The 14,501-nt window shown below is 43.2% G+C and overlaps 1 pseudogene; it reads left to right on the plus strand.

Moving 5' to 3' along the window:
- The first annotated feature begins 1,398 nt into the window (after positions 1-1,398).
- Positions 1,399-12,398, plus strand: LOC147300831 (uncharacterized; annotated as a pseudogene).
- The last annotated feature ends 2,103 nt before the right edge of the window (positions 12,399-14,501 follow it).

Raw genomic sequence — 14,501 nt, forward strand, 5'->3', positions numbered from 1 at the left:
TGCTAAGGGGAAAGGTGGGATTGCAGTTGCACTGTCAGTGAGCTCAGGCCAGTGTCCGACCAATTTGCCTGCATGTGCAAAGATAATAAAGGAAGCGAGGTGTGCTTGAGTTTAAAAAAATCTTCTTTAGGTTCCTCAAAAACGTCTTGGATGAAACGTCGTCACAAACCAGCTGCCTTCTTCTTAAGCAGCTGAGACGACGTGACCCAGATGACTGAGAACCAACTTTTTACCAACTTTTAAACTTTTGTCACTTTTGACGTGCAGATAAAAACGATGGCAGTGAAGAGTTACGGCTTTCATGGTGCACTACGGCACCTCCGAGTCATCTGAATATCCTAACCCTGACCCTAGTTTGGAGAGCTATCAGAGTTAAAAGAAGCACCGTGTGGTTTAATGGAACCACTGATGTTTCTGAATACTCAGGGTATAAATGCTCCTTTGCCACGTGACCACTAAGCCCTCCAATGACCTCAAACTCCTTGGAGGAGAACGAGCCGATTGGGTATTTACAGGGGACACTTTGTCTGGTTGTTCGCACATCGGTTTGGTATGCGTCATAAATAGTATTTTTACACAACACCTGGTACCTGGAAATGCTTTTTATTTCCCTAAACATCCTCCACTCGAAGTCTGACAAAGGAGCTTTGTGGTAACATCTTCGGCCCGTTTTCGAGGAGAACATTAACAAAGCTGGATAATTACGACCATGTGCGCGATCCTTTTTTGTCTCTGCAGGACACGGCATGATCTAAATTTGCCAAACTGAATGCTGGCGGCGAGGATTTCCGGAGAAGAGATGATGTAAAACCACTTGTGATTATCACGGGATGTATTTAAGTTTTATTGTTACTTATTTCCACATCGTGTTCACTGATAGACTTTGTGTGCACTTGGCACCAAATGCCTGACACAACAATGAAAGTATTAAGCCATATTCCCTTAAATCGGATCTCAGCGTTGCCGTTTTGTCTCCTTGGAGGCTGAAATAGACACGCAAACTTCCACATAGTTGCTTCACGCTGTTGGACATGGCAGGATGTTCTAGTTGGGAACATGCAGCATGCTGTGGGACCAGCTTTTGACATGCAGCAGAGTTACCCAGGATGATTTGCAGTGTGCTGCACGAGCTCTTGGGGAGTCTCACAGTCTCACACTGACACAATGAAAGACTGAGACGACTAGAAACAAAGACCCTCAAGGAGCATTAAGCTCATTGTGTGTGTGTGTGTCTCCACCCTCTAAACAGGACCACATTTTGCCGAGCATTGATCTGGCTATAGTGAAAACACAGCACTGTCTGGAGTGCATTGTACTTTTGGAGCCCAGGGACATACTTTTACTGCCCCCCCTCTCTGCACTCGCTCTCTGTCACTTTCCACACATACATTTGTACACATGTGTAAACACGCCCTCACGCAGGCCTACCATGTGTCGACCAAAGGTAACAATGCACGGCTGGAGGAGCAGTGAATGGAATGACCAACGAATGGTGTGCACTGATTTTTCCAGTCGAGGACGATGTTCAGCTCAACACTTGCACATTACAAGATAAGAAGGTAAAAGAAGCTTTCAGGTTTATTATTACTCCTTGAAAAATGGTCCCTGTGAGACTCGTGGTCGGCGTTGTGGTGACAATAGAAAGCCATTTGTTTCACACGGACCAGACTACATCATCCGTCTGGCTCCGAACCAGCAGGAATGTGGGAGCTCGGCCGCTGGTGTAGAGTGGAGCTCGGGGTTCCTCTTGTAGCTGACACGATATGAGAGATGACAAGCCAGTACAGGAACCAGATGATGTTTGAAAGTCCTCACATGAACATCCCTCTGCTCACGACACGCACACATAAAGCCCGCGTACGCTTCAGTTCCCACACCTCACAGAGTCCATGTCTATGTCGGCTTTGATCATCACTCACAGACTCAGCAGTGTCTCTATGACTGTGTAAACTCAAAGGAATTACTTTCACCTGCACTTGTGTACTGGCTGAATTCTCTCCCAGTGCTAAAAGAAAGAACCATTAGAGACCACCAGTGCGTGATGGAGGCTTTTAGATCATCTTTAATCCCAGCCAGGAGAGCCGTTACCGAGCCAAATCACTTTCCTCTCATTCAGAATTAGTCTGTACTGCACTGCTGCCCATAGAGGTAAACTGGTGCACACGCAGGACGAGTGATCTTACCAAAGCTATGTATTATTACTCTGTACGACTGGGTAACTAACAGTTAACATTCACAAAGTTTAAATTCCCATTATCATCTAAAACATATTAGTTCAGAGGTTCCTGCAGGCACAGTGCACACACAGTGAACAAGCATGTTTGCCTTGTATTTGCATGTTTGTGACACTTCTAGGTTTCAAACCATCAAACTAATATTAATATTTGACATAAATAACCCGAATAAATACAAAAATGCATTTTTAAAATGATGACTTTATTTATTAAAGAGAAACAAAACTATCCAAACCTACCTGGCTCTGTGTGGAAAAGTAATTGACCCCCCCAAACCTAATAGCTGGTTGTGCCACTCTTGGCAGCAAGAACTACAATCAAGCGTTTGCTGGCAACGAGTCTTTTACATCACTGTGGAGGAATTTTGGCTCCACTCTGTTTCGCAGAGCTGTTTTAATTCAGCCACTCTGGAGGCTTTTCCAGCATGAATGTCCTGTTAGAGGTCCTACTGAAGTCTGCACTGTGACTAGTCCACTCCATAACCTTCATTTTCTTCTTTTAAGCCGTTCACAGATGAACTTGTCTGTGTATTTCACATCGCTGTCCTCCTGTATAACCCAAGTGCTCTTCAGAATACAAACGCATGGCTCATAATAACATCTGATGATTTGAAACATGTCAGAATAGGAAGAAAAAAAGAAAAACAGACTTTTATGAGCTGTTTGCTCCTCTTCTAACCTCTCAGTTGGCACATCCTTGATACCTTTCCTCGACTCATCCTAGTCCTCTTATCTAGGATATGAGTGCGGGACTTCAAGGCAACAGGTATTTAAGTAAAGGAGATGCTCTTGCTACAGAGCTGTAATTTTAAAGCATCAGTTTAAAAGGTTGTTCGTGGCAGAGCTGCTGCAGTTTTTTATGATTCCTACCAATTAAACTTTAAGGTGTTCATTTATATTCAAATTAATTGAGGCATATACGCCACAGGTGAGGAGACCTCTCCAAAGGGAGTACCTGTCCACCAACAGGCCTGTTCTCATCTCTGTCTATGCCTATTATGGTGCCTACTGTGTGCCGAGAGCGATTTCTGGGTCACAGAAGGAATGAGAGAGGAGGGACGTTAGAAGACCTCCTGGAGACCCAGTTGAATTATGCTTCAGGCCGATGTTCAGCTCAGTGTTGAGAGTTAGAACTAAGCTGCCAGCAGACCACTTTCAGAGCACGGGGTAACACTAGGACGATGAATACTAACCTTAATAAAGTGTTTGCACATGTGCCATACATGATGAGACGGAATAAGTGTTTATGCATCCTGTGTCTTCAATAAAGACACAGGATGCAGGATCATGACCGCTCTGATTGCTCTTTCCGAGTTTAATCACGATTACCGGAAAGTCAAAGTCCTCACACAGTGAAAGAATTTCAGAACTTGTTCGAGTGCATCGCTGACTGTCACACTTTGCATTATGTTCATATGGAGACATCACAGTGGTCATAGCAGAGCGGTGACCCTGGGGGGACGGGAGCATGGAGATGTGTGTATCTGTGTGCACACGTGATATATGTTTGTGTGTTAGGGTGGGGCTGAGGGTTTTCAAGGATGATGTCTGGGTTAAAAGGTTGGTGTCATCATGATCTTGGGGTTTGTGGTTTCCCAGCAGGGGAACTTGCGGTCCCACTTGTGGTTTTTTCTCTGGCTGGGTAAAAATATGATTATTGCACAGAAAGACACACAAACTCGTTCAGAATTTGACAGACACACAGTCTTACTGCATCTCAAATGTTTTTCCTCTTACCTCTTCTTCCGCCGTTCTTTCTTCCATCGTTTGCTCACGAGGCAAGCCTCACTCGCCTCGTCTCACCTGGAGCGTTGCTTTTCTCGGCTCTGCCTCGCGCAGCTGTGTTGCCCCAGTGATGCAGTGGGAGAGGAATGTCAAACTTCAAAGTATTACACGGGCAGAGACAAAAGATGTCAGTGTTCGGGTGGGGGGATGCGAATACGTGATCTAATAAAAGAGCACAGAAACACATTGGTCCGTTTAGACAAGGTTAAGCTACAGAGGAGAAGGAGGAGGAGGAGGGAAGACCTGCTTCACATGTCCCCACCCTGCTTTGTGTGCGAACCAGGAGCAGAAAGAGGCGGGTATACACGTGATGCTGCTCCCAAGTGACAGAGCACACTGCAAGCCTCCAAAGCCTGCTTGGCCATGGTAAAATGACTCTTCAAGAATACAGCGGGGCTAGAAATGAAGAAAGGCTGTTGTGTATGAGACAGATGGAGCGTGGAAGAATTTGGTTTCAAGGGGTCCACGGAGTAAAACATTTTGGATAAGAGCAGTGAAATTCCACAATCCCTGTAACTGCAAAAGGCAGAGGTTGCAAACGTGAAAGAAAGAAATGTAAAGAGAAGAGAAGCAAAGAGAGAACTGGAGCGAGAGTCCACGAGAGCGGAAAGAATCCTCAGACTGCTTGCTAACAGTTTGAGGGGCTAATGGCTTTCAGATGTGTGCAACTCCTTTTGTATTTTCAAAGGAGCATAAAACATTCCCTCTCAGAGGAATCCAAACAACGGCTGGAATCCACAAAACTCACAACAGCCGTTACAACAAAATGTTTATCTCATGTTCGCTCACGTTTCAAGCATTATATGCCTCACGGCCTCAGACAGGCCTGTATTTTTCAAAAACCATCTTTCATTTTTGAGTTTCGCCTGTAATGTTGGGTTTCTCTCTCTCTGAGAGCGCTGTAATGGGTGCGAGGAGCTGGGCGGGGGTAGTGTTCTCCCTATTTCCTGTTCAAACCTTGGGGGAACGAGACTTGGATGAGGTGAGGTCATTTCTTGTTCCAACTGTAAAGTTGGCTGCAAAAGGGGGAGGCAGCCGAGTGCTGGAGTTTTCCTGACCAGCCTCGTGCACATTATGGCTTCATGGAGATGCATATGCATTTTAGCCTTAAAAATGAAAGAGACCAAGCTTTCTAAGAACGCGCAGCATAAGCAGCTTAACTCAGGTTAAAATCAAATTGGGAAACTTTGTGAAAATACGCACATTTACTTTCAAGTTAAGTTACAAGCTACGTCTCCAAAAGTTGATTCTGTTCATCTGGACGTAGCGTTTTGTGGGAGAAGAAGTCACTTGGATGAGTGATGAAACGTTTCTCATTTACTTACCTGGATGATTGAGAATGCATCAAGACGTTACAAGCTAGACACTGCTGGCTGTTAAATATGAGGCTACAGTTAGCAACATGTTAGCTTAGCTTAGAAGACAAACTAAAAAAAAAGGAAATATGGGAAAAACTTGTCACTGACTTCATGTTTTGAAGCTTTGGACGTTTGCACCACTGCAGTTTTGTTTTTTTGGATCTTTCATTGACCACATGTGGAAATAAGACAGTGGAATGCTATGCTATCAGCTAACACTGGCTAGCTTGGTTAGCAAGCTGCATCCATAGACTGAATGGGAGTGTCATACATCTGCTAATTAGTTTTGAAATTTAAGAGAAACAAAAGCCAAATTTTACTCTACAAAAGAAGTCGACCATAGACTTGTTAGATGACCCGTTTGGAGACAAATAAAATTATTGCATTGAACATGCGATCTTGTTGCACTTGCTTCAAAGACCGATGATCACTGTAGTCTTCAAAGTGACTGTGGTTTGTGCAAAATGCAATCTGTTTGTAATAATGCAGCAGTTAACTGTGATAAAAGTCACAGAAATGTTGCTGTCTAAATACAAAAGAAATTCACTGAATTTCACATAAATTTCTTATAGTCACAGTCCAGTCATAAATTCCTCCACAAATTGCCAAATAGTTGCTGCAGGATTTAATTGCAAAATGACACAGACAACCTCGTTTTTATATAAGGGTATAATCAGATCGGGAGATTTCTTGTAGTATATTTTACTGTATACAGCGCTATTTGTACATAATACAAAGTACTTTCCTAATTCTCCATTTTTGGCAGTTTTTCTTCTTTTTTCTATTTTTAATTTTAATTTATCTCTAATTCTAATTCTATCTGACTCTTGTGCTGCTGTAATGTTAATAAAGTCCACATTTGTTAAATTTGCAAAGAGACCAGTTGCAGCTGTTGTCAAAGATGGACCCCAGTTGTTTGGAGGCAGTTTGCCTCTCATCAGTCAACCCGTCCAGTCACCTTGCAGTCAAATGTGATACCCCAGAAACTGAGGTTGTTGCATTTGCTGATCTCATACATGAGAATTTGATTGATCCTCTCATCTAACTTCAACCTCCATCAAACAGACGCAACCTTACTGCAGGACAGACATTCATAGATCCCAGTCACTGGATGGAGATTCTCATATTTAGATGTGAAAATACTCATTTCAGTGTTCTCATACAAACCACATGTTGTCCACACTACTGTGATTCATGATTATCATGATTTTCTTTTTGGTGTTTAAGCATTTGCTGTTTAAAGTTTCCTACATCTACTGCCTCAGATTCAGGACTTGATGTAACCAGTTTTACTGTAAAACTATTCAAAGTGAATAGTTTTTTAATAAAAGCTTCCAAGACTTTTCCTCCAGCCTCTGCGGTCAGTATAGAGCATTTCATATTGAGGTGTGGTCCTCCCAAATGATTTATGCCACCGAGTTAAAAAGGAAAATGGTGAAAAATGAACATTAGCCCTTCTCCCCCTCTCGCCGGCTGTTGGATTGGGGGAAGGGCTGCAGCGGCGTGCTAGGAAATGGAGTCTGGGTTCTGAAAGCATGTGTCGAGTAGAACCTCAGTATAATAGATCTGATATGTAATCCTCCCCGCTTCTTAAAATGTTTGCACTTTAGCATGTCATAAACTTGTCATCTGGATTCGGTGGAGCAGTAATTTGCACATGCAGATAAAAATGTGCTGAAGTCTAGAAAAAGCTGTGCTCATTGTAATTCACATGACTTTATGACAACATTGTTTTACACGTGCTGGTTCTTCAACCCTGATGTTGTAATTCTGCTTTTTTCGTTTTTTGCTGTGAACTTTGCTCTACATCCTTCTGTACTTCTTCACCCCCAAAAACGATTTTACACAACATGATTGCATTAAATGCTCCTGACAAGAATCTATAGCAGTAAAAATAAAAATTAAACAAATTATGCAAAGAGTGTCAATTACAAAACAGTGAGTCGTGCCCCGCTGTAACATGTTGTTACTCTAAAGCGTTGGTGGATTGTTGTGACGTCCAAACTGTTCGCATCAACAAAACAGACAGATGTATTGGCTTTTGGAGGAAGATTTGGAGAAAGCAGGATTGATGGCAGCAGAAGGTCTAAAGCAAAGAAGAAGCAGCCCACATGTGACAGTAGACAGTTACAACATGCAGATACCTACAGACTACCAATGCATTACTGTGCTGAACACTTCAGGATCATAGAGGAAGGCTGTGTTGTTTTAGTGGCAGCCTAACATGCTAGCTTCACTCCTGCAGAAGAACCGAGCCTTCTGATTAGCAGACAAACGGAGCTGCAGCCCCCCCAAACACACAGCACATGTAATTTAGTATCAGTCTGCTTTCTCTCACGTTTTTCTGCACACAATAACACATGTGTACATTTGTCCATGTGTTTGTCTCGTAGTATATGTGCACAAACACACACACACACACATATACATGCATACCTTAGAAGGCTAAGTGTGTGTTCTGGTCAATTTATGGGTTGGAAAAGCCACAAAAATCCTTTTATGAGTGTGAAACCCCCGTGAACTCTTTACTCCAGAGAGCAGGTGTACCGGACAAATGGGAGAACAGGATGTCCAGGAAGAACCAGCCTCCTACATGGCAGGGAGCGCTTGGAAACTCCTCTTAAAAGCTACCCGTCTGTCAGCATTCCTTCCATCCAGCCGGACCTTCTGTTATCTCGCCGTTGTGTCTTGTTTTTGGAAAATGTTTTAACGTGAGTCACAGAGCTGAAGACAAAGGAGCAGTGGGACAGATCTTTATTGTACGCCTGAAAGAAACTAACTAAAACAATAAAGAATGGGGTGTGGGTACGGGCACCGAGGACTGTGCTAACAATAAGAGAAAGAAAAGCATATACAGTATACGTTCTGATACAACAATCCGAGAAAATGCCTCTCTTATCCTCTTTATGGGAAACTGAAGGCCTGACCCTAAATTGACACAAGCAAATCCTGTTGTACCCCGTGACCGTCTGCGAAACATTTGTTTAGGGTCAAACTTTCATTACTGTAAGACATGTGAGGCCCTCTAAAGCTGCGTATCAATGGACCACCCAAGCACAAACCAAATAAAGGGGTTGGGTTGGGGGGGTGAGATCTAAAGAGGTGATGAGTTGATTTTCACACTCAAAAACTTCTAATTTAGACAAATGGTTGTGACACATAATGTGTTTGCATGAACTTTGTGTGAACACAAGACTACATGGGCAAATTGTTAGTAATGGCTCCGCCGTGTAGGGTTTACACGTTCACCTAACAGGGAAAAGATCCAGGGGTTATCCCAGGAGGAGGCACAAATCCCTTCAGTGTTGCCTCAGGAAGAGCATCCGCTGAAAAATCTGCCAAATCCAACATGCAGAGCTACCCACTGTCATGACCCCGTCGTGAATATGCGAGCGACCCAAAGTCGCTTAGCTTGGGCTTAAAGCATCAGGTGACCAGCTGTGTTTACTACATCTGAGAGTACTTCCCATCTCTCTCATCTGCCGATGCTTTGCTAATGTACACAGTGTTTTAGAAGCTAGTTAGCTCACTTTCTAATTTCTGCACCTTCATTCGGGGATTAGTGGTGTTGCTTCACAGCAGAGGGAGATGGGGGATTGATTTTCTTCCTCTTTGTTCTTTGGTCAGTCCAGATCACATACTGTCGTCTTACGTCACATACCTGCTGCTCAGTGTATGGCTTTTTGTCTGCTGATGCGGTACCAGCTACTACCGCCTACTGGGAAACCCTAAAAACAGAGTCAAGCTGAGCTGAGCCGAATAGATACCAGTGGAAACTGAAACGGTCGAGCTCACGAGAAGGTTGTTAAAATTGCAAAGAAGGAGAAATTTTGGATGAGAGAGATCAAGGTGCTTTCTTACTGTTAGTGTTTTACTAAAAAGGTTATTCCAGAAAGTCACTGCACTTTTTTTAAAAAGAAAAACGGGACATCTTCTTCAGATTAACAAAGGAAAGTGCAGATAACGAGCTGCCAGTGCTTTTCTGTACTTTCTTTTTTTTCATTTCTTAGTCAAGGCCCAAAGAGCCAAGCTGAAGGTTTCAGACACCACAGCATTTCTTTATAATGTGGAAACACTGAGACATATTGTTGAAATTACACTTAATCTTCTAAGGACATCTCAGGGATTAAATGTGGAGTTAAACGAGGTGAGAAACACTTTAGAGGCTTCTAACAGTAGTTTCACTTGTCTGGCCCACGTAGGATCAAACTGGGCTGTATGCGGTCCACAATGTTCTCAGTTTGACATTTTGTGCGTTACGCTAAAATGTACATTCACAAGTATGCATTACATTTGAAATCCCACTTTTGAATACATAACGGGGAAAAACGTTACATTAAAGCGCTGTAGGCCTGGACCAAAATCCACAATAATACACCCACATCGTTAAGAGTGTTCATGACTCGATGTTGTGACAGAGTTTTTATAAACCAAAGAAAGAGCTCTGTTTATCCACCAGTTGTTTTTTGTGGTCTTTCACCGAGGCTGAGCTGGTCAGTTTGTTTCTTCTTTTGAAGATTGTCATGTTGTTGTTGTCTCTCTATTTTGGTCTTTTACCTCCACATCAGCATCAACATCTCTTTGGACCTCATGTTGAGAGTGAACAGCTACTAGGTGCAAGTTCGATACTTGGGATCAACTCTGAAAATCAGGAACTATGTACAAAAAAATTGGAAATATAAATATTTGCATGTGTGTGCAAAGTCCAGTTTAGTGTCTTAAACCAGGTAAGGGTGAAGCCTAGCAGCTACAACAAAAATGAGCTATGCAGAACAGCTTTTAATAATAATATAATAATATATAATATAATATATAATAATATTTATTATGATGGTCATTTCCTTTTGCCACACTAACGCACAAACATAATGACATACAGTACGTCTGCTGTAAAGGTTGAGTTGCTCTTGGAGACACCCTCAAGTGGCCATTCAATGAACTGCAACTCTGTGGTGGCATTTCTTTAATTTAATAATGAAGTAATTTATCTATTTATTTATTTTAGCATGTGCTCCTCAGACTCTGGGATCGATCCAGATCGACGGGCAGGAGTTAAAGAAGACCACCCAAATACCTCGGGTCCCTGGTCCCGGTGGATGGCGAGACGCTTCCAGATGTGCGCTCACGAATCAACACAGCATGGCTAAATAGCACGAATCCACCAGCATCCTGTGTGATAAGAGGATGCCTGAACACCTCAAAGCTAAGATCCAGAAGACAGTCATATGGCCGGTGGCCCTGTATGGAGCAGAACGCTGGCCAGCCACCACGAAACACGAGCAGATCCTCAATGCTGTGGAAAAGAAGACAGTCAGGTGGATGGTGGGCTTCACCCTCCTGGATCGTGTGACGAATGAAGCTGTTTGAAAATGACTAGGAGTTGCCCCAATCACAAAGAAGATGAGGGAAGTGCGCCTATGGTGGTATGGGCACGTCATGGACACGTATGCGCAGTGAGGAGAATTCAGTGTCAAGAACAGCCCTCTGACTCGACCCTGGAGGCCGCCGACCGTGAGGAAGACCAAACGAAGGATGGATGCAATCACCGAGTGGATCTTGCCCCAGAGTACACCCAAGATCGATCCAAATGGAGAAGAAAGAGCCACGCAGCGGACCCCATGCTGGGAAGACGCTAGGAAAGACAGACCTATATACTTACCGCATTTTTCGGACCATAAGGCGCACCAGATTATAAGGCACATTAAAACAGTCAGATAAGTCAGACTTTACTCAACTCATTCTTCTTGCTTCCTCCACTTCTGTACCGTTGATTTATGAATGTTGAATTCTCTGCAGCTGCTCTATTCCCATGTTGTTGCAGTATATTAATGACTAACCTCGTATTGTGGATGGATGATCTCAGCTGTTCTCCTGACTGAAGTTTGGTCCGTTTACAGCATCCTGCCATGCGATTGCATTTGTCCCTAACCATCGGGAACCCTCACGTTAACTTTTATCGAGGGGAAAAAGGTAGCGTTCATCCTCCAGCTTCGCTGTGTTTATGCTATGCTAATATAGCTGTGTAGCTAGCGATCACATAGCAAATCATTACATAGCAGCTAGCCCAACTTCAGTAACCCTACAAACGTCACTGCTGTTTAGTTTTCTGTCTTCATTTATGTTGGAAGTGACAGCAGAGCTGTACGTTTGAATTTGTTTCAGAAATCTCTCAGTCAGAACATGCTACATCATGTTTAGGTGGAAGCTAGCGAGCCAACTTCCTACTAACTTCTAACTGTTAAATTTAATAAATTCTGTTTTCATGGATGTCTGGATGTTAAACTTAATTGTTACAACGCTGATTATTTTATTAAAGATGAAAGAATTTGGACAGTTTGTAACTCTCAGTGATGCTGCAGTGTTCGCTTGACTTTGTGACCTGAAATGACGGAGTTTAGGACCCAGATTACTCCGCGCGGCTCCTGACTACGGTAGCTGTAATGCTCCAACAATCCATCCAGCGGTGCGGCTTCGTAGCTTAGCAAAGTCGTACTAAAACATTTTTGACAGATGTTTGAGCACCGTGTAGCACATAAAATCGGTTCGAGGTCAGTAAGCACAACTAGAATTCATACATAAGGTGCACTGTAGATTTCTGAGAAATTTTAAGGATTTTAAGTGCATCTTATAGTGCGGAAAATATGATATTTATTAAATTATTTATTGGCTCCATGAGCTTGCTGCTTGTATTTTCTTTCTTTTTACAAAGATCTGAGAATCTTCCTTTGCACATCTGCCAAACATGGTTTCTCTTTTAAGGCAAAGGCTGTAAGCATAAATGCACGTTCTGCTTTTATCTTTATGTTTGAGTGTAAGGACATGCAATCGTATTCAGTGACTCCCTTGGTCCAAACCACAAGTAGCCACTCTAGCCATAGCCACTCTCCAACATGTGTTTCCTTTGCTCTGACAAGTGTGATCCTGCTCAGCTGGGCTATAGCTGTTTGTCACCCAACTGGAGCTCCAACACAGGGCGCTTTGAAGTGATGTGGGCCCCCCACATGGAGAAAGCAGTGCTGTAGGTGTACAAGCAGACAGAGGCCCGGGGGTGGGACACAAGGGGTTGTTAGGATGAAAGACAGTGCTGTGGCAGTCCAGCTGTTTGCTCTGCCAGCCCAGCGCTAAAGAAAGACGGGCTAAGAAAGAGTCAATATTTGGTGCTTTGTGTGTCTGCTCATGTCAGTAATAGACTTGTTGAACTCTTGAGAGATGTTGCTCAGCTGCCAGTTCACCATTTTTGTGGTTCTTTGAATTCATGCTTTTTCAAAGCTGTGAAAAACACTTTTAATATATATCCTGAATAAACAGCAAACCTTGGCATCACATTTTCCCAAAGCTTCCTGTAATGTTAATCAGAAGGAAAAGAAGCAGAGACATGACACCGAAGCTGTGTGTGGTCTTAGTGAGGAAACCAATGGAAGCCTTTCTATACTGTAACGTGGTCGCCATTATCTGGCTTGAAAGCTGGTGGTTTGATTGTTCTGCACATTTTTGAAAGCCTCCACCACAGCAGCGCAGTGTTTGACTTGATTAGCAAACTTTACTCTGCGTCACCAAATAAAACTCCACATGCAGGCAGACATCGAGAGCTAATTAACAGAAAGCAAGCATAAGTGCACACACTTGTCAAAAGCAGGGTCGTGTTTTCCCTTCACAGATGAAGAAATAGTGTGGAAAGAGTGTCGGCCTCTTTCCTCTCAATCAGGGTCCACGCAGGATCGTGCTAATAAGATGGCATAACTGAAGTATGTTTGTGTCTTTTTCTACATATCGAAGAGGAAAAGTTTGTATACACTGAATAAATGAGGATTAAGCTCAGTAATGTTAGAGTTCAGTAAAGCATACCACAGTGATGTGGGGATGTGTGAGTGAGAAGCAGCCTGAGGAATGTGACTCGTACTGTCAGCGCTCTCTGCAGCCCGTCCATCTTCATTATACCTACAAAATGCTCATGTGATTCACTTCTCCAGTGGGCCCCAGCTCTTGTGATATAGGGCAAATTCCTGAGTGGGATCAGTCAAGTTTCATAGCCAGCGGGGGTCAGGAGCCCAGGAGAGTGGAGGCATGAAGATAGGACCGTGGGGAGGTGATAAGAAGCTAGAATTAGTGCATACAAAGAAAAGGAAAGGAGAGATTAAGCAACTTTAGCTCATATTTTTTTATCATAACAACATATCAAATGGCAGAGTTCATGCAAACAGCAGTGCCAGAGTGGAGCATTACGCAGCTAAAGAGTCTGAAATATTATTCAGGAGCAGAGATGTGAAAACAAACAAACCCCACAGAGCTCGGAGAGATCAAACACTGAAGTGGCATTCACTATGTGACCATCTGAATGCTAATTTCCTGCTTGCTGACAGGTTTGCCATATGTGCTTAAAGGGACAGTTCACCCCAAAATCAAATCAACATGTTAGCTTGTAGTGCTGTTTATCCATCCAGAGGGTGGCCTTAAAGGGACAGGAGCTGGAAGCAGAACAGCTCGCAGCAAGGTGCAGTTTAGACAAGTAAAACCCACTTTAGTCCAAGAATGCATGCAGTGTGATGCCAAACCTCAAAAACATAAAAGCACCATATAGTAAGACTGTAGTTTTAAGAGCTAGCAGACAACAAAATGCACAACAACACAGAAGCAACACCAAAGCAACTGGTGTTGATTTATAAGTAACACAACAGGCCAGAAGAAAACCGTGTGTGTGTTTATTTCTTTGTGAACTGTCCCTTTAAAAGGAACAAAATGCTGAGATCTTAGCTTGTTTCTGCTGCCCACAAGTGGCCAATGGATCATCTATTGTAGGTTTAATGCAGCGATGTACATGTGACTGATAACAATCAAAGACATGAGTGGGGAAGACAGACAGACAAAAAGAGGAAAATCCAAACGAGTCACTTCAGGCTTTTCTCTGGGAGCTGTGAGGTTTTACTGTGTTTTAAAAAATCCAAGTTTTGTTGATACAAGACCTCAGCAGAGATTGCAGGCAAGTTCAAGGAAGCAGCCAGCTGCGCAAGACACAGCTGTGGGCTCACGTAGTGCTGTGGTGGTATTCAGCCTGAAATGTAACATATGCTGTTCGTGCACGCTGTCGGGCTTTTATACGACATGACGTACGGTTCAATTTCACAATG

Source organism: Aulonocara sp. 'chitande type north' Nkhata Bay, linkage group LG23, assembly GCF_057382095.1.
Source record: "Aulonocara sp. 'chitande type north' Nkhata Bay isolate Kocher_YH1m ecotype deep benthic linkage group LG23, A_spYH_male_GT1.1, whole genome shotgun sequence".
Lineage (NCBI taxonomy): Eukaryota > Metazoa > Chordata > Actinopteri > Cichliformes > Cichlidae > Aulonocara > Aulonocara sp. 'chitande type north' Nkhata Bay.